The following is a 23,137-nucleotide window of genomic DNA, read 5'->3' as shown; positions in this document are numbered from 1 at the left end:
TATGACACAAAATCTCATTTTTGCCTTTGGAAGGCAAATGGACACTTCCTACATTTGCTATTTTCCCACTACCACTCACTGTCATTCTTTTTTGCATAGGCTTACATATACCATCTTAATCTTACCATTTTTTTTCTTTTTAAGATTTTTACTTATTTGTTTGACAGCAAGATCGCAAGTAGGCAGAGTGGCAGGCAGAGAGAGGGGGGAAGCAGGCTTCAAACTTTTACCAAGCTACTTCAAGAAACTCCCTTTCTTTTACCTAACCATTTTCACTTCGAAATCAAACAAAATAATCCTAAGTATGGCTGATAAATATAGGAGAGGTTCTAAAGAACACCTGATTCCAAGAAAAGAAGGTTGTACATTTTAAGGTGAAAACAGATTTGGAAGACTTCTGCCATAATCCTCTAAAATTTTTGGAAGCACCTAGCTCCCCCTTAGAACGTACACAAATATTCACCTGCCACTTTATCACCATTAATTAAATCTTGCATTCAAACATGAAAAAAATATTTCTCATTTAAAGATACTGCTTTTCTGTTGATAGTTTGGTTGTATATTATTTTCCACCAACTTTTATTGAACAATGTAGAGCTTTCAACATTATGAGTCAAAACAGATTATAGTAGGCAAGCTTGGGAATTAAACATCATTCTTTTCTATAAAAAGTATAATTTCCAACTCAAAATATTCTCCCAAATCAACAATACCCTGCCTTGTACCAGAACCCATTCAACCTATAAACCTCACTTAAAGGCAGAAGAAAAGTACTCAAAGGAACCTATTCTGAAACAGAAAAACTACGTTTTACAAATTATTTCTGACCCAAAGCAAACTCCTTGCTGTCTGGAGGATGCTGGTTATATTAATTTGGATAGTAACATTTCCAACTATGTATGAGTTAGTGAGAAATTACAGCTTAAAAAATACCAGGACTGAAAACACAAGTATCAGTCAGGCTCAAGACCAACAAGTCAGACAAAGCAAACCAAGATCAATATGGATTAACAATTTGCCACTGGTCATTCTTAAGAAGTTTCCTATTCTCTTTCATCTTTCAAAAGAATGGTTTTATCTATGCAAAAAAATGCTTCATCTCTAATTTAAAAACAAAGTCTACTTCTTGTCTAGGTATATTCTACATTCAAAAACTCCTTCAGATACACCTCTGTATAACTACCATTTTGCATCTATAAAGTATATCTTGTAAACTACACTCCTTGATGATTTTTAAATAACTACTAGTTCAAAACATTCTAACAGAAGCATCATTTATAATAATGGCAACTGGACAAAATGGTCTTTCTGATCAGTGCTAGAAACAATTAAAGACATTAAATAAGAGAAAATATAAGCTAAGATCCGTCATTGTATATAATATAACAAGCAAAGGAAAATCTGACCCTTTCTTAACCACAGAAAAATAATTTGTAAATATTTATAAGTCAAAATTAACAGGCATTTCTATATGCTTGCATCCCCTGTCAAATAAAGCAGAATCTAAACATATTCTGTATTCCAAATACTTATCACCGAAGTCTTCTAAAACAATGTAACAACAAGAAAATAGTGATATTTAAAAATATTAAAACATCGAATTTTTGGCAACTTACACTGTTAAGAAATAGCTGTAAAATTATCTTGAAAATGAGGAAGGAGAATTAAAAAAAGGTCCAAACAAAACAGAACCCTACATTCTGCTGGATCTAGTTGTTTCATCCATCACATCTTATGCCAATTATCAACAATTCAAACACTAATGTTAAGAACACTTATTCTGTTAAGAAACTATGAATTTTCTATAGTTTTGTATAATAAAAGGAGTATCAAAAACACTTCTTAAAACAAACTTCCCTGTACACTAGGAACATTAAAGACCTAAGTTATTTTTAATGTGCTACATAGTAACCAAAACTTATTTCAAAACAGCAAAGTGCTATTAATATCAACAGTTTTTAAACTTAGATAAATGCTCTCATTTTAATAATACAAACCCTGTTTTTTAAGTATGAACTAAGGATGTATTTACACCTTCAATACCAAAAACACTACTATAATGTCTTACCCTATTCAGGAATAAACTTAAGTCAACAGGACTACTATAAATGCTCTATGTAAGTACATAAATTTATCAAAACTGTTACCACAAGTCTTTTAAAAAGGGTACCAAGGTTAAAATATGTTGACATAAAATAATGTGGAAAATTGATACCTGGTTTCCAACACTTTAATAAATTCTATAATATATAATATTTGGTACTTGTTTCCAAATACAATATTTACAACAGGACAAGAAACATAAAATACAATGTATGATGACGTATTTTTCATCTAAAAAGAACTATTTGAAGTGTATAATGTCTCTGAGGATAAGTTGTTCTGATCTTAGTTAAACATTTTGAGTAACAGACTCATTAGAATTAGAAGGAGCTAGTTACAGATCATTTAGCTCTATGTGTAACTGAAAAGATCCTTCCATCCAAGACCCCAATGCCCTTGTTTTAGAGTGTAAAATAACAGACAAATCATTTCACCCTAATGGCAGTGAAAAAAAAAAATTAGGAATTATCTCAAGGTGATTTTAACTTTTAATACCTTATTTCATCTGATATCAAGACTAGCGGGCGCCTGGGTGGCTCAGTGGATTAAAGCCTCTGCCTTCAGCTCAGGTCATGATCCCAGGATCCTGGGATCGAGCCCCACATCGGGCTCTCTGCTCAGCAGGGAGCCTGCTTCCTCCTTTCTCTGCCTGCCTCTCTGCCTTCTTGTGATCTCTGTCTGTCAAATAAATAAAATCTTAAAAAAAAAAAAAAAAAAAGACTAGCAGTGTTTAGTCAAAAAAAAAAAAAAAAAAGGCATGATGACTAGTCACAAAACTTCAACTGTCTCAGAATGCAAGTAAACACAATTTCCAAAGTATGTCCCAGGTCAAGAGTTAATATTTAGATAATAAAAATTATATTTTAATGTTAATCCACACTAGTTAATGAAAAGTGAATCTGAAAGAAACCATAATATAACACAAAAAAAATTCCCCCTTCTTCCCTGCAACCAATCTCTTCTCTCCTTCTTGCCTAATAATAAAAAAGTGAGACACATGGCTACTTAGGTAAGATTCATTTCTCAGCCTTCTCTATACAGCTGACTGTGGTCATGTGACACTGTTATAACCACTGGAATATTAATAGAAATGGTATATAAAACTCCTCTTAAAGGGAAGGAAAATATCCTTCCTTCCTTCCTGTTGACAGACATAATGGTAACCATCTGGGACCACCACAGAGATGCTACGTATTAAGAAGAGCAAGACAAAGACATCCAGGTCATGGTGATTCTAGAGCCTCTATAAAATCTCAAAATTGTTTACATGGACTTCTTAAATAAATGTATTTCTACCTTTAAAGCCTCTGTCACCGTGGCCAAGTCTATATTTTAACTAGTATTTCTAATATAAATGATTAGGCAAACATACAGTATGTACAAATGTACAGTAACTGGTATGTTTTTTCGTGTTTTATAAATTATATGCTAAACACTACTGAGTTTGATAATAGGTTTAACTAGTTTTCCAATGTATGAAAACAGAGTTTCCCCGAAAATTCTGAAAAATTTAACATGGGTTTGTATGTGTTAATGGCAAATGAATGAAAAATACAATACCCTGCTGAAAAAAGGGTTAAAAGAGAAAACATCTTCCCACTTAAATTTCACTTAAGTTACATAATAAGCTACACATATTTTTCTGCATTAAACTAAACTTAAAATCTAAAATGATATCATTACTCCTCAATTGTCTCTTAACAATTTTCTCAAGAGAAAGATTAAAATCCCAAGTTTCTAACAGATATAAACATCAAAACATAATCTATGGTACAAAAATCAACATGAAATTCTATCACCCAAAAATGGTTTCATATTTGAAAAAATTAATTTATTCATGATTATGAAAAACAAGCATTGACATTACCTGAGACTAAGGTAAAAATGAAGACTTCAAGGAAGGAAATGCTGTAGAGTTGAAAAAGAAATCATGGTTGAGTTTCTACCTTTCATAAGCTTCAGAGACCCTCAACACCACCTTAATCACTTATGCCATCCAAGTCCTACAAAAAAAAAAAAAAGAAAGAAAGAAAGAAAGAAATAGAAAAACACACAACAAAATACATTACTTATGAAGGGAAAAAATACTGTACAAATACAACATGGAAAAACTGGTATGAATAATGAAGTGATCATTCTTTGTAAATAGAAAACCATGCCTGAATGACTGGTACAATGACTTGCTCTTAAGTTTGAAATTAGAAAGATAAAATAGTGGTAAGTAGTAACTGCGAAATAACCTTGGTCTTAAAAAAATAATTTGCCTAGGGATGCCAGGGCTACTCAGTCAGATAAGTGGCCAATTCTTGATTTCAGCTCAGGTCATGATCTTGGGGTCCTGGGATTAAGCCCTGCATCATGCTCCACCCTCAGTGAGGAGTTTGCTTCTCTACCTCTCCCACCACTCATGCACACACCCATGCTCACTCACTCTCTCAAAATTAAACAAATAAATCTTTTTAAAAAATTGTTTAAAAAGAATAATTTGCCTAATCTGGAGTCTACAGCTTTAGAGATATGTGATGCTTAGGGAAATTCAGAGGGTTACAGACCTAAAAAGCTAGAAAAGAGAAAGTAAAGATTACAAAACCACTTAACAGTACTATTCATATCTACTTTGCATGTATATGAACTGAAGAGGGAAGCAAACACAATACCAGGCCTTACAAATAACAGAACTAGTCATGTAGAGAATATGTATTTATTCACAATAGAAACAATTACAGTTGTAAAATCTTATTAAATATTTAGATATAGAAACATAATCATCCAGGTCGCCTCTGACAGGAAAAGCTGACAGTAAGATGAGTACAATCAACCATTAATCACAGGAAGACAGTATGCCATACCCCCCCCCCAAAAAATAAAATAAAATAAAATAAAATAAAAATAAAAATGAAGAACACTAGCTATAGACAATCAAACTGTCTTACAGTATTTCTGAGCATAGCAACAGACTCAAGAGTTTATGGAATTTCCTACCATAAGTCATTAAAAATATTAGATTCCTGGGGCCTCTGGGTGGCTCAGCGGGTTAAGCACTGACTCTTGATTTCAGCTCAGGTCATGATCTCAAGGTCATGGGATCAAGACCCACATTGGACTCCATGCTTAGAGCAGAGTCTGGTTGTCCCTCTCCCTCTGCTCCTCCTCCTACTTGTGCTCTCTCTCCCTATCTCCTTCCCTAAAATAAAGGCCTAGTTTGCAACAATAAATTATAAGATTATAAAAAAATGAAATATAACAAAAAATAACAGTCACTACAGTTCCTAGAGTATCCCCAGATGTTGGTTTAAGCAAACAAGATTTTAAAATGTTTATTACAGATATGTAAAAAGAACACATATTTAAATTTTTTAGTTATGAAAATAATCAATAAGAGATTCTCAATAAATGTATACAGAAATTACATAAAAGAAGCACAGTGGAAACTCTGCAATTGAAGAGCACAGTAACTAAAACAGAATATTTACTAGAAGGTCTCAATGACAGATTTAAAATGGCAAGAAAACCTATGACCTTAAAGACTATCTACTGAAATTATCCAATCTAAAGATCAGAGAGAAAATAAGTTGAAAATTGAACAGAGCCTTGGAGGCTAATTTATTAACACTTCTGGAGTCCCAGAAGGATAGTATAGAAAGGGCAGGGGGAAAAAAATTTTAATAAAATACTTGCCAAAACTTCCCATATTTTATTTTAGTTAAAAAGAAATCAAATCTACAGTTTAAGGAGTTCAATGACTCTCAAGTAGAATAAATACAAAAAGGCCCACACTTAGACACATTAACAGTCAAACTGGTGAAAGCAACACAAAGAGAAAATAATGCAAGCACAAAGATAAAAATCACTCAGCATGTGCAGGGAACCAACAGGATTAACAGCTGACTTTCAATCAGAAACAACAGAGACCAGAAAACAGTGGAATGACATATTCAAAGTGCTGAAAGATAGGACCTGTCAATCAAGAAGGCAAAAGAATTATCCTCCAAGAATGAAGGCATAATAAAGAGTTATCTCAGAAAAAAAAAGGCTTAGAGATTTTTTTGCTAGCACACCTGCCTAACAAGAAATACTAAAGGAAGTCCATCAGGCTTTCAGCTTTCAGGAAAAGACAACAGATTCAAATACACAAGAAAAAAGAAGAGCACCAGAAATAAAAAATATGTGGGTTAAAGGACTCTATAAATATATTTTTCTCATTTCTTCTCTCAAGATCTTTAAAGAACATAAGCATGGGGGCATATGGGGGGCTTGGCCATTAGGCACCTGCCTGTGGCTCAGGTCATGATCCCAAGGTCCTGGGAATCAAGTCCCACACTGGGCTCCCTGCTCAGTGGGAATCCTGCTTCTCCCTCTCCCACTGCCCCTGCCTGCTTTCCCTCTCTTGCTGTCTCTCTGTCAAATAAATAAAATATTTGAAAAAAAAATAATAAATAAAGAACATAAATACAGCTAAAACAGTACTTAGAAGGAAGCTTGTATCTTTATATATTTGGGGGAAAAAATGGTTCTCAAATCAATAACAAAAGCCTCCACTTAACAAAATAGAAAAAGAACAAACCAAACCCTAAAGTAAGCAGACAAGGGGAATAAAATCAGAGCAGAAATTAATGAAATACAAAACAAAATTAGAGAAAAACTTGATTCTTTTAAAAAGATCAACAAAATTAACAAACTTCTAGGCAAACTAAGAACAGAGAGAAAAACAAGAAATTACCAAAAACCAGGAATGAGTGAGGGGATAGTAACACAGACCCCACAAAAATGAAGAGTTCTGCAATCGAAACTAATAAAAATTATGTTAATTATACCTCAAAAAAGTTTGAAGAATTATAAAGGAAGGAATATTTTAACAAATTTAAGCCAAGAAATTACACAACTTTTATAAAATGGACAAATTCCTAAAAAGACTATAGCAGAAACGGAAAAATCTGAATATAACAAATAAAGAAACTGAATTAGTATTTTTAAATTTCTCACAAAGGAAAGAACAGGCCTAAATGGCTTCACTAATGAATTTCATCAAATATTTAAAGAAGAAATACCAATCCTTCACAATCTCCTTCACAAAACAGAAGACGACGGTACATTCTGCAACTCAATCCATGAAGCCAGAGTTATCCTGAAACCAAATTCAAAGACATCACATAAAAACTACTCAGCAGTGTCTACAATTATAAAATTAGATACAAAAATCCTTACAAAATATCAGCCAACTGAATCTAGCAACATATAAAAAGGCCTATACACCATGACCAAGTAGGATATATCCCATGAACGCAAAGGTGGTTTAACATCTGAAAATCAAATAAGGTAATACACTATATTATGAGAATACAGGACAAAAACCACATGGTTGTCTCAAGAGACGCAGAAAAAAAGCATCTGACAAAATTCAATACCTATTCATAATAAAAACTCTCAACAAACTAAGACGGGAAGAAAACTAATAAAGCACGTTCAGCAAGGTCACAAGAAATACGTTCAGCAATATCATAAAATATTAAATCAATAAAAATCAATTTGATTTTTATAGTGAAATGACAGCTTTGTATCACAGCTTCCTACTAAAAATCTGAATTGATTCAAATTTTCTTTATCCCTCAGTAGAGTTTCAAAATTTTCTTCAAGTAGCTCGCTCCCAGGCATTTTATATTTTTAATTGTTATTGTCAATGTATACTTTTTCTTCCATAATATTCTATTCTAAGCCCTACTGTTTGTATAAAAAATTCTTTGTGTATATTAATTATATAACCAGTTCCATTACTGAATTCTCTTAACACTCTCAGTATACAAAGAGGCAAGTAGACGAACTGAACAGAAATTATTTCAGACAGGTGCCCTTCAAAAACACGGAAATTCAGTATATGATAAATGTGGCATTTCAAATACATAAAAAAGAAATGCACCATTCAATAACTGGAATGGGGACAATCAGCAAGCCAGCTGGAAAAAAAAACTAAAGCTAGAACTCTATATCTCTTGTTTATACCAAATATATTCAACATACATCAAGATTTTCAGCAATTTAAACCAAAAAAAGTAATAGAAAACCTGTATAATTCTTTCTCAAGTACCATAGTTCACCAAATCTAAAACTACCAATCTTAAGATACACAGCTATTTTATGGGTTACTAAGGAAGAAAATAATAATGTCAAACTATGACAAACCAGGGATTCACGTCATTCAGAGACATGATAACAGAGAGAAAAAAGTGAGTCCTATAACCAAGGATGAAGAGCTTTTAAATTTTACAGAGAAACCCTCCACCACCAGCCATAAAAGAAAAGATCACTAAATTCAATCCTAAAAAATTAAAACTTCTACAAAGGCAAAAACAAAATCTAAGGATAAGAAAAAAAAAAATTCCGTGAAAATAATGGGTACGGGCTCAGCATATGACCAAAGAGATCACTGAAAAAATATGTATGGCCAACAATGATGGGAAAATGCTCAGGCTCACTCATAATGAAATTTTGGAAAGCAATACTAAACAACAAAATACTGACAAATATTAAAATTTTGACACTCGCTAGTGTTGTCACAGAGATAGGGACTCCCATTATCCTAGACTACCGATACCGGGATATCTTTCAGTTAGGCAATTCATCTACTTAATTATCAAATGTACACACTCAGGCCAAGCAATTTTCCCCTTAGGAATTTATACTGCAGATTTGTTTTGTTTTGTTTTGTTTTTGAGAGAGAGCTCATGCACACACAGGAATTGGCGGGGGAAGGGCAGAGTGAGAGGGAGAGACTCTTGAGCAGACTCCACATGTGGAGCCTGATACAGGGTTTGATCTCGTGACCCTGAGATCATGACCCGAGCCAGAATCAACCAGTCAGACGATTACCCGACTGACCCACCCAAGAGCCCCTCATACTGGAGAAATATTTTAAAATACATACAAAGATATACCCAAGATTATTCACCATATTACCACTTATTATAGCAAAAAAACTAAAAATGTAAATATACATAAATAAGTTAGTAGTTAATATAATTATGGTATATCCAAATATTGGAATACTAAACAGAATGAAATGAGAAGGAATGATATGCAAAAATAAAGAAGTTAACAACAAAAAGACATGTTGCTGAATAATATGTATAGTGTGATCTCATTTGTGTAAAAAATATGTAAATACAGGTATACTTATAAAAGTCTGCATATATATAGAAAATGTCTGACAGAATAAACACATACACACAAATGTTAATCACAAATAGGAATGGAGAGAACCTTTTCTTTTTTTTAAACCTTATAACATTCTCTACTGCCTAAGTGTATATACTCTTGTAATAAACCTGGATAAGGAATAAGAAATGCTGAACATGACAATTATCAGAAAATATGGAAAAAGAAGAAATCTTAAAATATGGCCACTATATTATTTTCACATCTTCGTTTTTAAAGAATTTTCAAAACAAAATTTATGAAAAACTTTAGAATTTCTATGATCATTAACAATTGACACCAGACTATGTGCCATTGACAGATATGTAAATATCCTGAAAACTGTTAAATATTTAATTTTCTTTCACTAGTTTGAAGGATAAAAGCATAGGCCTAACATATGTACTAACTTAAGCCAGAAAGAAAGGAGAAAATCATCTATCTTCCTAAAATAAGGGAACTGGGGCCTAAAAGAGACATACAAGTAATACAGCTAAGTGAGAAAAAATAACGATCCACATCCTATAAAACTAATAACTTTAACTCTTTCAATGTAGATATTCATTATCTCTAGATAGCAATACCATATATACATACATAATTCATGCTTATATTTAAGTGGGTATAAAAGGAAAAGGGATCATCCAATAGATACAAAATCCAATCCAACAGTTGTGATTAGTTTATCAGTGTAGTTCATACCAAACGCACGGACATCTATCACAGGTAAAAATTAAAGACTGAGTAAAACAATGCTGGATTACCTATAAAATATGTCAAACAAATGTCCATCCCACTAGACTACTTGGCTCAATTTCCAAGCTCCCAATTCCTCCCCTCTACCTTATAAGAGTATAAAAATACAGGTTATCACTCAGAAGAACCAGGATTAGACATGTTCTTAAAGTTAAGTAAAATAGTGGTATCTAAATATGCCAAATCTAACAACATTCTCTTCCTGGTAGAAACTGTTGGATTAAATAAAATTAGTAGTAAATGCTATCCCAAGGAAATGAGGAGACCCGAAATGGATTTCTTCTAATTTAATTTCTAGTCGAGGATTAAGATTTCTTTAAAATCTTGGCAATAACCCAGAATTATCTTAAATAACTTAAACAAAGAAAGTAGGGGCAGCTTGGTGGCTCAATGGTTTAAGCGCCTGAATCTTAATTTTGACTGAGGTCATGACCTCGGGGTTATGGGACTGAGACTTGCAGCAGGCTCTGCACTCAGCAGGAACTCTGCCTGAGATTCTCCCTCTCCTCTTCCTTTGCCCCTCCTCCCCACTTATGCATGCTCTTTCTCTCTCTAAAATAAAATCTTTTAAAAAATAAAAAATAAACACAAAATGTGTTTCATTAAAATCTTATGTTGATTCTCTCCATCATTCAAAGAATATCATTTCCTGATGAAACCCCAAAGTAACATTTCCCTCCGCTCAAAAGTCCAACTACATTAATATACTTTTTAAAAATACAAAAATATTATTTATTTAAAATTTTCAAGGCAAAGGTATTTAATAATACTAAAATAGACTATACATATTTTTAAATGTTATACTATATTAAACCTTTTAACAGAGACTAATATGGAAAGTTAATACCCTGTGTTGATATTGCATTGATATTAGAAACATACAATTTATGTAACTGTAGTGTTTTTTTTTTCCCTGGCATATGAAATGGAGTTAATGAAGAATGAAAGCTGAAATTTTATTAGGAACAAAGAATAAGCCAAATATAATTTTTATTCAGAAATAATAAAGCATTTATATAGCTGCCCTCACACATTTTTAGGGCTCAATAAATATCATAAATAGCTATAAATGAAAAGCAAAACAAGTAACTTTAAATCTTTAGAAAATAACCAATATATTAATTCAAAGTTCTGTTTATATAATTTTATCAAGGCATCACAAACACTACAGCACTTTCTAGTCCCTCAGCCAGTCAGTAGCTTTGTTGCTAAAATAGTTACAAACTAAAAACTCTATTTTAAACTGCTAAGCTCTTGATTGCGTGCCTCAGAGTTTTGTTTCAAAGAATTCAGAAGAGCATATATGCTACCTTCTCAATTATGTAGACAATTTTTTAATAATATGTATTTGCCATAAAACTATACTACTGTGTTAGACACTATTATAAACAAATAGAGCAACACTGTACTTGCACTACACTGCTATTCACTAGTCTATGTGAAGAACACATAGCTGTGTTCAACTTTTAGAATTTTTAAAGCTATAGGAATACTGGAACGCTGAACAGAAAAAGCACAGCAAAGTCTATATACAGGAAATAAAAATGCCTTCAAATTATATATTTTAGTATTATATTATGAGTCTTTTTCAAAGTTGATTGGGTATATTTACTTCACAATCAAGACATTATTACATATGCCATCACAGAATATGGTAAAATCTATAGGCTGGACAAATGTTTTCAAAATGTTAATATTCTGTTGAAAACATTTTCACAAAAAGCCTACTCATCTTCTTGCATCACTTTTTATTGAAAGCTCTAAATTAAGGCTCTCACACATCAAAGAATATAACTAGACATGTTAAAAGAATGAAACAAAAAATAAAACAGTAACGCAAGAAGGAAAAGGAAACATGCACCCCCCCCCACACACACACAGGCACACTCGCATGCACGGAATAATATAACCTCAAGGTCTAAATCTGTAAACAGAAATTTTGGAATATCATTTCCATCACAACCTTTCCTCTACCATGGAAACACAGAATTTCCTCTAACTCACCTGTCACAAAGACTCTGTCTCTGGAACCCTCAATTCATGGAGCATGATCTACCAATTTCACTTTTCCTTCCAAGTCTCTATCTTTCCTCCTCCTCTCCCATTTCTCTCCCCCAAAAATGAGAAGAAAAGAACCTACCAAGGTGGAAACTAAGACCCTGAAAGTATAAAAATAGGTATCAAGTTACTTGGACAACCACCTAAAGGTCAGTTATGATCTTCCTCTTTTCCTGCTTCACTTCCTCACATCAGGAGTTAGTGAATACTCCTTCTTAGCAATTCCTCTGATTTAAGATTTTGCTGGCTAAATATTTCCTCATAATACCACTTGTGCAGATGTAAACAGTGAAATTAAGACTAAAAAACGTGTTGTAAGGCAGGAGTATTACACTTTGCTGTCAAATCAAGATATTTGTCTTTAACCAAAGATAGCCAGATGTTACTAAATCCATACTATGATGTAAATATGGACTTCTAATTTTACATAGTATGAACCCTCACACTTATTTAATAATTAAGGTGATTTTCTACCATTACCAATTTTAATAACTATGGTACAGAAAGAAAATAAATGAAATATTTTACAGGGACCTTCATTATTGTCCTTCATTATTCAGTTTTGAAAGACTGGCAGTATTGACACACACATACACACGCATGTGTGCAGGTAGGCTGATTCATTAAGCCAACATTTTTGTCATTAACTAAGTCAACATTCTGACCACGTGATATGCATATACAACATGCTACCTAAGATTCCTAAGACATGCATAAAATACCATGGCCTCTGCCCATAGGGGTTAATAATTTAGCAAAGATGGCAAGTACACACATAACAAATAAGGTCTGTAATAATAACATAATGTGATAAGGGCTATAACTGAAGTTGAAGCTGAACCCCTCTATACTTAGACCTCTAGTTATTATAGAACAATCACAGGCTGCTGGGTGGCTCAGTCCGTTAAGCATTCAATTCTTGATTTTGGCTCAGGTCATAATCTCAGGGTGGTGGGATCGAGCCCTGCACTGGGCTCCACACTCATCATGGAGTCTCCTTGAATCTCTCTCCATTTCACTCTGCCCCTCCTCACTCAAGTTCTCTAAATAAGTAAATAAATAAGTATTAAAAATCTTAAAAAAAAAAAAAGGCAGAAAATCAATCCTCCCTTTGCTACTAAATGAGAAAGAAGTAATATTTTAATGTTGATTCCACATTTAAAAATGCAATGAACGGGGCGCCTGGGCTGCTCAGTGGGTTAAGCCTCTGCCTTCAGCTCAGGTCATGATCTCAGGGTCCTGAGATCAAGGCCCTTATTGGACTCTCTGCTCAGCGAGTAGCCTGCTCCCCCCCCCCCCTCTGCCTGTCTCTCCGCCTACTTGTGATTTCTCTGTCAAATAAAGAAATAAAATCTTTAAAAAAAAATTGCAATGAATATATACTTCCTAGGTCTTTGTAGTTATTAACTCACTTAATCCAAACAACCAATTTAGGAGATTGGAACCATGATTACTCAGTTTCCGAGAGTGGGTTAAGTAACTTACCAAAGGTTATAAAACTAGTAAGTGGCAAAACCAAAGTCCTTATAATGGTCTGCAAGGCCCCCTACAATCTGTTGTGCTATGCTCTCCCCACCACGACCACCAGCACACACCAGCACCACCACCTTTCAGACCTCATCTTCCATATTCTCCCCCTACTCACTTTACTTGAGCCTCACTAGCCAGACCTCCTTATCTCCCTAGATCTTCTAGCATGCTACTGTCTCCAGGCATATTGTACTGGCTGTTCTAGGCCTGGTATACTTCCTCCCAAAGATACTCCTAAGTAAATCCTTTACCTACTTCAAATCTTTGCTCAATCATCTTATTTAAGAGGCATTTTCTTGCCATACAATTTAAAATTGTAACCTGCCCCCACATACACTCACCCAATCCCACTTTAATCTGTTATACAATTTGCATAGTAGTTACCACCTCTCAACATACTATGTAATCTGTTCATGATCTTTTATCATTTTTCTACTCCCAACTATAAGCTCCACAAGGGCAGGAATTTTATTTTGCTCAATGATACATCTTAAGTGCCTAAAACGGTGCCTTGCCCATAGTAGATATTTAATAGTTTTTAAATGATTATATAAAGCTTCACTCCAACAGAGAAATAAAACTTCAGAAGCTTAAACACCACAGGACACTATCTCAACTATGGAATCACAGATAACAAAACTAAAGCATCTAGAAAAGTCACATTAACCTAATGAAACAGCAAAACCTGATACCAAAACCAGACTAGTGAGGTTTTGGCAACATTACCCTTCAGATTGGTAAACTCCCCTAAAAAGTTTTAGAGATCTGGGGACGCCTGGGTGGCTCAGTTCGTTAAGCAGCTGCCTTTGGCTCAGGCCGTGATCCCAGGATCCCGGGGCTCACCAGAGAGGTTGCTTCTCCCTCCCACTCTGCCTGCTCTCTCCCTGCTTGTACTCTCCCCTCTCTGTTAAATGAATAAATAAAACCTTAAAAAAATTATTAAAAAGTCTTAGAGGTCTTAAAAATAGATTCAATCTACTGATGAGTTTACTATAAGCTTTATGAAACACTGTAGCAAACAGAAAATCATTCTTAGCAATGTAAAGAACCATTTAATCCTACCTAATTTCCTTTGTTTTAAAAGAGTGCTAATAAAGAATTTCAAAAGTACTTTAGAAAAGCTACAAAAACTGCATGTACTTTATAGCAGATCAGAAGAAGCTTTAGTTTTTTTCAAATATTTCACATGCTCAATCTTTAATTCTACAAACCTAAGAACTTCTATCTCATTAAATATTTTCAAAATGTATCTGTATGTTGTTTGCTCGGTGTATTTCAGCCTAGCATACTGTTTCAACTGTCATCTTTGCCTAGAAAAGTAAGATTGCAATAGATGAGGTTTTATGAATTTATGATCAAAATCCAGATGAGAGGAAACCCCCCACAAGAACTGTCTATATTAATTTCTGAGACAATCTAACCAAAACTTAGCTGTTTCAAGTATTTTATTATATATTACGCAGCCTAATGTTACTTCCGAATACAACCATTCTAGAAAAGCTAATTGAAGAAAACCATAGTTCTTGGCTAATTATCTCTTTTAAAAACCTCATTTTTAGGGGCACCTGGGTGGCTCAGTGGGTTAAGCCTCTACCTTCAGCCCAGGTCATGATCTCAGGCTCCTGGGATGGAGCCCCAGATTGGGCCCTCTGCTCAGCAGGGAGCCTGCTTCCCCCTCCCCTTTTGCCTGCCTCCTTGCCTACTTGTGATCTCTCTTTCTTTGTCAAATACATAAATAAAATCTTTATTTAAAAAAAATTTTTTAAACCCTCATTTTTAATTTCACTGAAATGTGTAATGCTTACAAAATTTCAACTACTGATGCTTCCCTAAGTACTACCAAATAAAAAGGCTACTACCTCTTGTTCTTTAAATGTAATCAAGAAAAGCACAAAGCAATAAAAGAATATGTAATAGCACATATGGTATAAGAATCTGAAACAAAAAAAAAACTTTAATATCTTTTAAAGTCTTTAACATCTTTTAACTACATAGCATTTTAAGGTGAGTCAAGTTCTAGGATTACATTAGTTCTTATTTTTGTGATTTAATGATGTTTTCTCAATGTTTAAAAGGGAGTGGGGGCTTGTTCCAGGCAAAAGATTTTTATAAATATGGTTGGAACTTCTAAACAGTAACAAAGCACAGATACCGGTTTCTTTAATTTACACTAGCTGCAGTAAAAATTAAAGTTATTAGAATTCTATATGAATGACAGTCCAACAATGTTATTTTTCATGACCAGATCTTTCCCAAACAGGAAGGAGAGCCCAAAAATTTCAAACCAACCATCCCAGAAATTACCCTGCCCAGGTCTTTCTAGAACTATCTGCCATTTCTACTCTCAACAAAAATCAGGCCAAAATCTTATAACCTTTTCAATTAATGTAGCTAATCCGCTCAGCTGAAAATGAAAATACTACAAAGGAATAATCAAATTCTTAAAAGAAAACTCACCAAAGTGAGTGAAATAAAACCACGAACTGAAAATTTCCATTTGCCCTTGACCTTTTCAAAGCACCTAAAAAACAAACGTTTGTCAAACAAGAAACCAATTGTCCACCACAAGCATTTTTATAAACTCCTTAGACTCTAAGCCACTAAAGAGGTAGGACTAACCTCGAAATCTAAGTTACCTGTTAAGGAGAGACACCACCCCAAAATCATGACAAACTATCAAGCAACTATTTAATCCTTCCCCAATTTACTAATAGAAATTCATTTTTAAGATTGGTAAACCACTCTCAGCTGGTTAAGCATCCATCTCGGTTTTGGCTTTGGTTGTGATCTCAGGATCATGAGATCTAGCACTGTGTCAGGTTCCATGCTGGGCGTGGAGCCTGCTTGGGATTCTCTCTCTCCCCAACTCTACCCCTCCGCCTCATGCATGTGCATGTACATTTTCTTTCTCTCTCTTAAAAAAAGGATTAGTAGGGGCGTCTGGGTGGCTCAGTGGGTTAAAGCCTCTGCCTTCAGCTCAGGTCGTGATCTCAGGGTCCTGGGATCAAGCCCCGCATAGGGCTCTCTGCTCAGCAGGGATCCTGCTTCCTCCTCTCTCTGACTGCCTCTCTGCCTGCTGGTGATCTCTGTCTGTCAAATAAACGAATAAGATCTAAAAAAAAAAAGATTAGTAAACCAATAAACTCAAAAGGAAAGCTGCTTTACTTTTACTATTGTACATAACTTTTTACTGAATACACAATAATTTGTAAATAACTTTATACTCTGATGATCAAGATCACACAAGCAAATTTTCAAATGATGTCCTCAAAGATGATACAAGCATACTCTGATAAAGTACTTCGTGCTTTCACTTGTCACATTTCACCTGACCCCCTACAATTACCTAGGCAGGTATTATTGTTTATCTCTGAGGTTCAAGGGGTTAATTACACAAGTCCTTCCCAAGTTAAAAATATATTTAATGCTACTCTTAACAATGTCCTGGGAGTAAAAAAAAAATTTATGTATGTATATATATTTATATATTTGAAATATAATAATATCAATGAGCATAAAATTTTAAATTAAAATGCTATCTATCACAGTTATCATGTAAGTAAAGAAAATTAAATAACTAATTTTTGTAACACAAAAATTATCAATTTTGTAACACAAAAATTATCCCAATAATAACCAAGGAAACCCTAAAAAATTATAATACTCATTTAAAAATTAGTTTATTTACATTGATTTTTTTTAAAGAGTCAATTCTTTGTGAACAAAAACATAATGTTAAAATATTATTAAAAACCAAGATAAGATGAAACTGGAATTATTACTTCTCATATGGAATATAATTAACTCTCATTTAAAAACATACAAATGGTCCACAAAAAGCCAGTTCATCTTTTGAAATTTCCATCTTATTCAATCACACAGCCAATCATTCTTATCTCCTATCTAGAAAGCATGCATGCCCAGAGTTACACCAGACACCAGTACAATGTAGAGTTATGCCCACACATAAAACAAATGGTTTTTAATCTGATTAGCAAACTGAGATTTGCTATCAGAGTCATTCAGAGAATACCTCAAAAAGTGGCTGCAAAGGAGCCTAGTGAACATAACTGCAGTAACTATATTAAGTTTAAACAATTTATGAAGTATGTTTGTGAGACTGTTCTTCTAAATAGGAGAAGTCGAGTTAGCAAGTCAACTCATTCAGAAACACGTGCTTCTACTAACGTAGAATGATGTTTTCTTATTTGGGCCAATTTATTCTCAATTAGAAAATCAGGAACTGTAAAGGCAGGACAGGACATTTTATCTGCTCTTTTCAATCCATGAATTAGAAACAGGTTAAATTACCTGCAAATTATAAGATTTTCATTTTGTTCTGAAAATATTAATATTAAAATGCTACAATGTACTACGGGAATTATTAAACATCTTAAGTGCAAATAATTTATTAAACAAACCGATCTTTGAAAAAATACTCAGAATTTATAACCTCATTTTAATTAACTACATAAAAAAATTGTTTATGTGAGAGATGCCTAGTAAAATAGCATGTATCTATTCTCTGGCACCTTCTTGAACTGGTTAGGACTGACTTCCCAAAAGCTTAGGTGTCTGTTACTCCGATTTATAACCAAAGCAAGCATTTATATAGTGCTTAAAACTTCACAAAGCATATATCCATATACTATTATTTTCAAAGCTAATATAACCTGACTGGAGATTATGTAGGTTCACAAAAATTAAGGAATCTGAACTCCCTGTCTAGACAAGATGGCACAGATCTGTTTTCCTCCTCTCCTCCTCACTAAGCACAATTATAAACCATGGAAATAATACAAGAGACAACCAGAGGGAAACTGAGAAAATGATAAGAAGGCAGTGAACCAGTCTGGGACCAGAAGACAAGAAACAAAAGAGCTGCAGGGTGTTTTGAGTCCCCATACCCAAGAGAAAAAGGCAACCCAGATTGGCATTTCCCGAGCACCAACTTAGCAACAGAAGGCAGACCAGAAAGTCACATTCTTCCCCCAAATTAAACTGGAGTACGTCTACAATATAAAGGGGAAATCCAAATGGAAGTCCAGCCAATAACAATGACCAGGGGAAGAAATCTTCCTTACCCACTTGGCCTGAGACTGTTTTCTGCCCAGAGATAGAGACAAGTAGGCAAAACTGAGGAACCCAACCAGAGCAAGCAACTCAGTTTGGGCCAAGCCTCTCCTCTCTCACCCAGAGACTGGAGGAGGGAGAGAAAAAATGGGGAGGTATGGGATGAACAGTAGGAGGATCTTACCACAATTCACTCCTTCCATCTTGTAAAACCCAGAAGCCCAGCATGGGGAAAACCCTTTTGCTCCCCCAGGCAGCATCAACAAGGGCTGAATGGGAGCCCAACAGCATCAGATAAATTAAGGTGACCACAAAGACTCTGAAAATTAAATTGCCAGTGGAAACACAGCTTACAAAAGTGGGCCCAAATCTGTATGCTAAATCTAAATAGGGTCTACTAAAATAAAAACGTAAATAGAGTCCAGAGACTCCTAGAGATAAAACAGAAAAGACTCAAGAAGTAACTACATGAGTGAGGAAAGATCATCAACTAAGGCCAATGCAGAGATGAATCAGACACTGGAATTATCTGACAAGGATTTTAAAAAACCATGATAAAATTGTATCAGCAATCAATTATAAATATTCCCAAAACAAGTGAGAAAATGGAAAATCTCAGCAAAGACACAGAATTTATTTTAAAAAAAAAAGCAAAAGAAAATTATAGAGCTAAAAAAATACAGTAACAAAAATTTGAACTCACCAGATAAACTCAATACAAACAAATTAAGTCTGGGGCAACTGTAGACCAATAACAAAAGATCCAACGTTCATATCGCTGGAGTCGCAGAAAGAAAGGGGAGGTGCTGAAAAGAGTATTTGAAAAAATGATGGCTTAAAACTGATCAAATGCGGCAAATACAAACTTACAGACCAAAAAAAACTGAGCAAACCCAAGACAGGATAAACACAAAGAAATTTACACCAAGATACACTATAATTAAATGTTCAAAATTAAATACAAAGAAAAAACTGAGAAGGCAACACAAAGAAACAACATACTACTTATAATGGAACAACAATTCAAATGACACCAGATCTCTGAAATCAAAGAGGCCAAGAAAAGTGGCAACAGTACTTTTTGAATACTGCCAACCAAGAATTCTATATCCAATGAAACTATTCTTCAGGAATTATTAAACATCCATTTAACAATCCATTTAAACTGTGACAACAAAATACTACAGAATGGGTGGCTTATGCACAACAAAAACTTATTTCTCACAGTTCTGGAGGCCAGAAGTCCAAGATCAGGATGTCGGTATGGTTGGGTGAGGGCTCTCTTCCAGGTAACAGACTTGTCTTTGTATCCTCACAGGACAGAAAAGGGCAAGAGAGCTCCTCTCTGGCTTCTTTTGTAACAGCACCAATTCCATTCATGAGGGCTCCTCCCTCATGACCTCATCACCTCCCAAAGGCCCCAACTCCCAGCAGGATTTCAGCAAATGAATTTTAGGGAAATACATTCAGACCACAGAAAAAACAAAGGGGCCATTTTTAAAAAGCATTCCCCAAAAAAGAAAAACTAAAATAAGGTGCCACACTTAAAACACAGACTGGATGGAGAAACATTCCAAACAGGAAGAAAAATATAGGTATACACAACAGATTATCCTTTCCATTAGTTTTATAAATCATACTTGATGACTGAAACAAAAATGACAACACTATTTCATACCCAAGACAATTATGCTTAAAAGTTGAGAAGGTGGGGCTTCTGGGTGGATCAGCCAGTTAAGTTACCTGCCTTCAGCTCAGGTCAGGTTTCTGGGGTCCTGGGACCAAGCCCCACGTCAGGCTCCCTGCTCAGTGAGGAGCCTGATTCTCTCCTCTCTCTGCTTCTCTCTCTCTCAAATAAATAAATAAAATCTTTTAAAAATATTAAATAAAAAATAAAAGTTAAGAAGGTCTACAGGGTAAAATAGAGGTGAAGTTAACACACTTCGGTTGAAGTTGTAAAATGTTGATACCAGCATATTATAAATCATATATGCATACTGTAAAATAACTACAACAACCACTGTAAAATCTACACCAAGAGACTCAAAAACATTATAAATATATCTTCTGCACATTATAAAAGATGGGAAGCCTAAAGAATGTTCCAGTAATCTGCAGGAAGGCAAGAAAAGAGAAGCAAAATCCAAGAATCAGAGAAAAGCAAAAACAAAAACAAAAACCAGCAGACATGAATGGTGACCAATCAATAATTACCTTAAATGCAAATAGCCTAAATAAACTAATCGGAAGACTGGCAGAGCAGATTCTTTTAAATGGCCCAACTGTATGTTCCTAGCAAGAAATCTGATAACATATGTTGAAAATAAAGGAATGAAAAAGCTGTAACAATACCTTTTTTTAGAAAAGCACAGTGGCTATATTAATAACACAATCAACCAACAGAATCTAACTGATACACAGCTGATCTTTGAACAACTCCCTCATATCGTCAAAAGTCAAAAAGTATAGGGGCACCTGGCTGGCTCAGTGAATTAAAGCCTCTGCCTTCGGCTCAGGTCATGATCCCAGGGTCCTGGGATCAAGCCCCGCATCAGGCTCTCTACCCAGCAGGGAGTCCGCTTCCTCCTCTCTCTCTGCCTGCCTCTCTGTCTACTTGTGATCTCTGTCTGTCAAATAAATAAATAAAATCTTAAAAAAAAAAAAAGTCCGTGTATAACTTTTGACTCCCCCCAAACTTCACTACTAAAGCCTAGTTGTTGACCAGAAGCCTTACCAATAATATTAACAACCCATCAACACACATTCTAATATACTATAACTGCATTCTTATATAAAATTAGAAGAAAATGTTAGAGAAAATCATAAGGAAAACATATTTAAGTACTGTACTGTAAAAAAAATCCACATATTAAGTGTGGACAAGTGCAATTCAAACCCACATGGTTCAAATGTCAACTGTACATAGAATACTCCACCTAATGACAGCAGAATATACCCATAGAACTTTTCAAGCACCCATGGAATATTCACCAAGATACACCATATCCTGAGCCACAAAACAAACCTCAACAAATTTAAAAGAATTAAAATAACACAGAGTGCAGTCTGTGACCATAATGGACCTAAACTAGTAATCAGTAACAGAATGACAACAGGGAACACACAGGAAGGGGGAAAAAAACACTTCTAAAAAGATCATGGGTCAAAGAGGAAATCTCAAAGAAAAATTTAACGTACACAAATACATAAGAATGAATGAAAATAAAAACATGTCAAAATCTGTGAGATGCACTGAAGCAGTAGTTAGAAGGAAATTTATAACACTAAATGCTTACATTAGAAATGAAGAAAGAGGGTGGGGGATTGTGGGGGGTAGGGAAGGAAAAAATGAAACAAGATGGAATCGGGATGGAGACCAACCATAGGAGACTCCTGAACTCACAAAACAAACTGAGGATTGCTGGAAAGTGGGGGGGGGGGGGGGGGGGGGAATTAGGGAGAGGGTGGTTGGGTTATGGACACTGGGGAGAGTATGTGCTACGGTGAGTGCTGTGAAATGTGTAAGCCTGATGATTCACAGACCCATACCCCTGGGGCAAATAATACATTGTATGTTAATAAATATAATTTAATTTAAAAAAAAAAGAAATGAAGTTCTCAAATCAATAACCTAACTACCAACACAAGAAACTTAAAAAAAGAAAAACATAAAGCAAGCAGTAGGTAGGAAATAATAGAGAACAGAAATGAATGGAAACAGGAAAATGGAGAAAATCAATAAAGCAAATTTTTTAAGTCTCTAATATGACTAACCAATAGAAACAGAACACAAATCACCAAGATAAGGATTTTAAAAAGGTTATCACTGGGCCACTTGGGGGGCTTAGTCAGATGAGCATCCAATTTTTGGTTTCAGCTCAGGTCATGACCTCAGGTCATGGGAACTGGGATGGGCCCCAAGCTGGGTGCAGAGCCAGCTTAAGATTTTCTCTTTCCCTTTCTCTCTCTGGCCCTCCCCAGGAGCCCTCCCACACCCCCCAATTCCCACACACATGCGTTTTTTCACACTTTTTCACTCTCTTTTAAAAAAATAAATGGAAAATTGGTTTAACATTCAAAAATCAAGTAATATAAATAATATACCCTATCAACACAGTAGAGGACAAAATCTGTTTTTTTTTCTAGATCATCTCAGCAGATGAAAAAAAAAACATGACAAAATCCAACCCCTTAGCAATAGAAGGAATATAAGAAAATTTCCTCAATCTGATAAAGGTCATCTACAAAAAAATCTAACATTATACTGAATGGTAAAATACTGAATGCTTTCTCCCTACAACCAGAAACAAAACAAAGCTGTCTACTCTTGCCTTTTTTTTTTTTTTTAAGACTTTATTTGACAGAGAGAGCGCACAAGAGGGGGTAGGCAGCAAGCAGAGCGGGCAGAGAGAGAACCAGACTCCTCATT

The 23,137-nt window shown here is 34.7% G+C and overlaps 1 protein-coding gene across 12 annotated transcripts in view; it reads right to left on the bottom strand.

Moving 5' to 3' along the window:
• ZNF148 (zinc finger protein 148) overlaps nt 1-23,137 on the bottom strand; it is a 118,267-nt gene that overhangs the window by 75,815 nt on the left and 19,315 nt on the right. For 3 of the 12 annotated variants that reach the window (XM_082699661.1, XM_082699663.1, XM_082699667.1), the window contains exon 2: nt 3,971-4,106. The exons of 2 other annotated variants lie outside the window; for them this stretch is intronic. The gene's annotated coding sequence lies outside the window, so the exon portion shown is untranslated. Of the gene's footprint in view, nt 1-2,598; nt 2,800-3,970; nt 4,107-7,151; nt 7,229-12,051; nt 12,207-23,137 lie in introns of all 12 variants that reach the window. 7 more of the 12 variants (XM_082699669.1, XM_082699664.1, XM_082699668.1 and 4 more) reach the window with 6 other exon arrangements.

The sequence above is a fragment of the Mustela nivalis genome (assembly GCF_964662115.1).
Source record: "Mustela nivalis genome assembly, chromosome: 1".
Lineage (NCBI taxonomy): Eukaryota > Metazoa > Chordata > Mammalia > Carnivora > Mustelidae > Mustela > Mustela nivalis.
The sequence above is the reverse complement of the archived record's forward strand: the minus strand, read 5'-3'. Positions and strand labels throughout refer to the sequence as shown.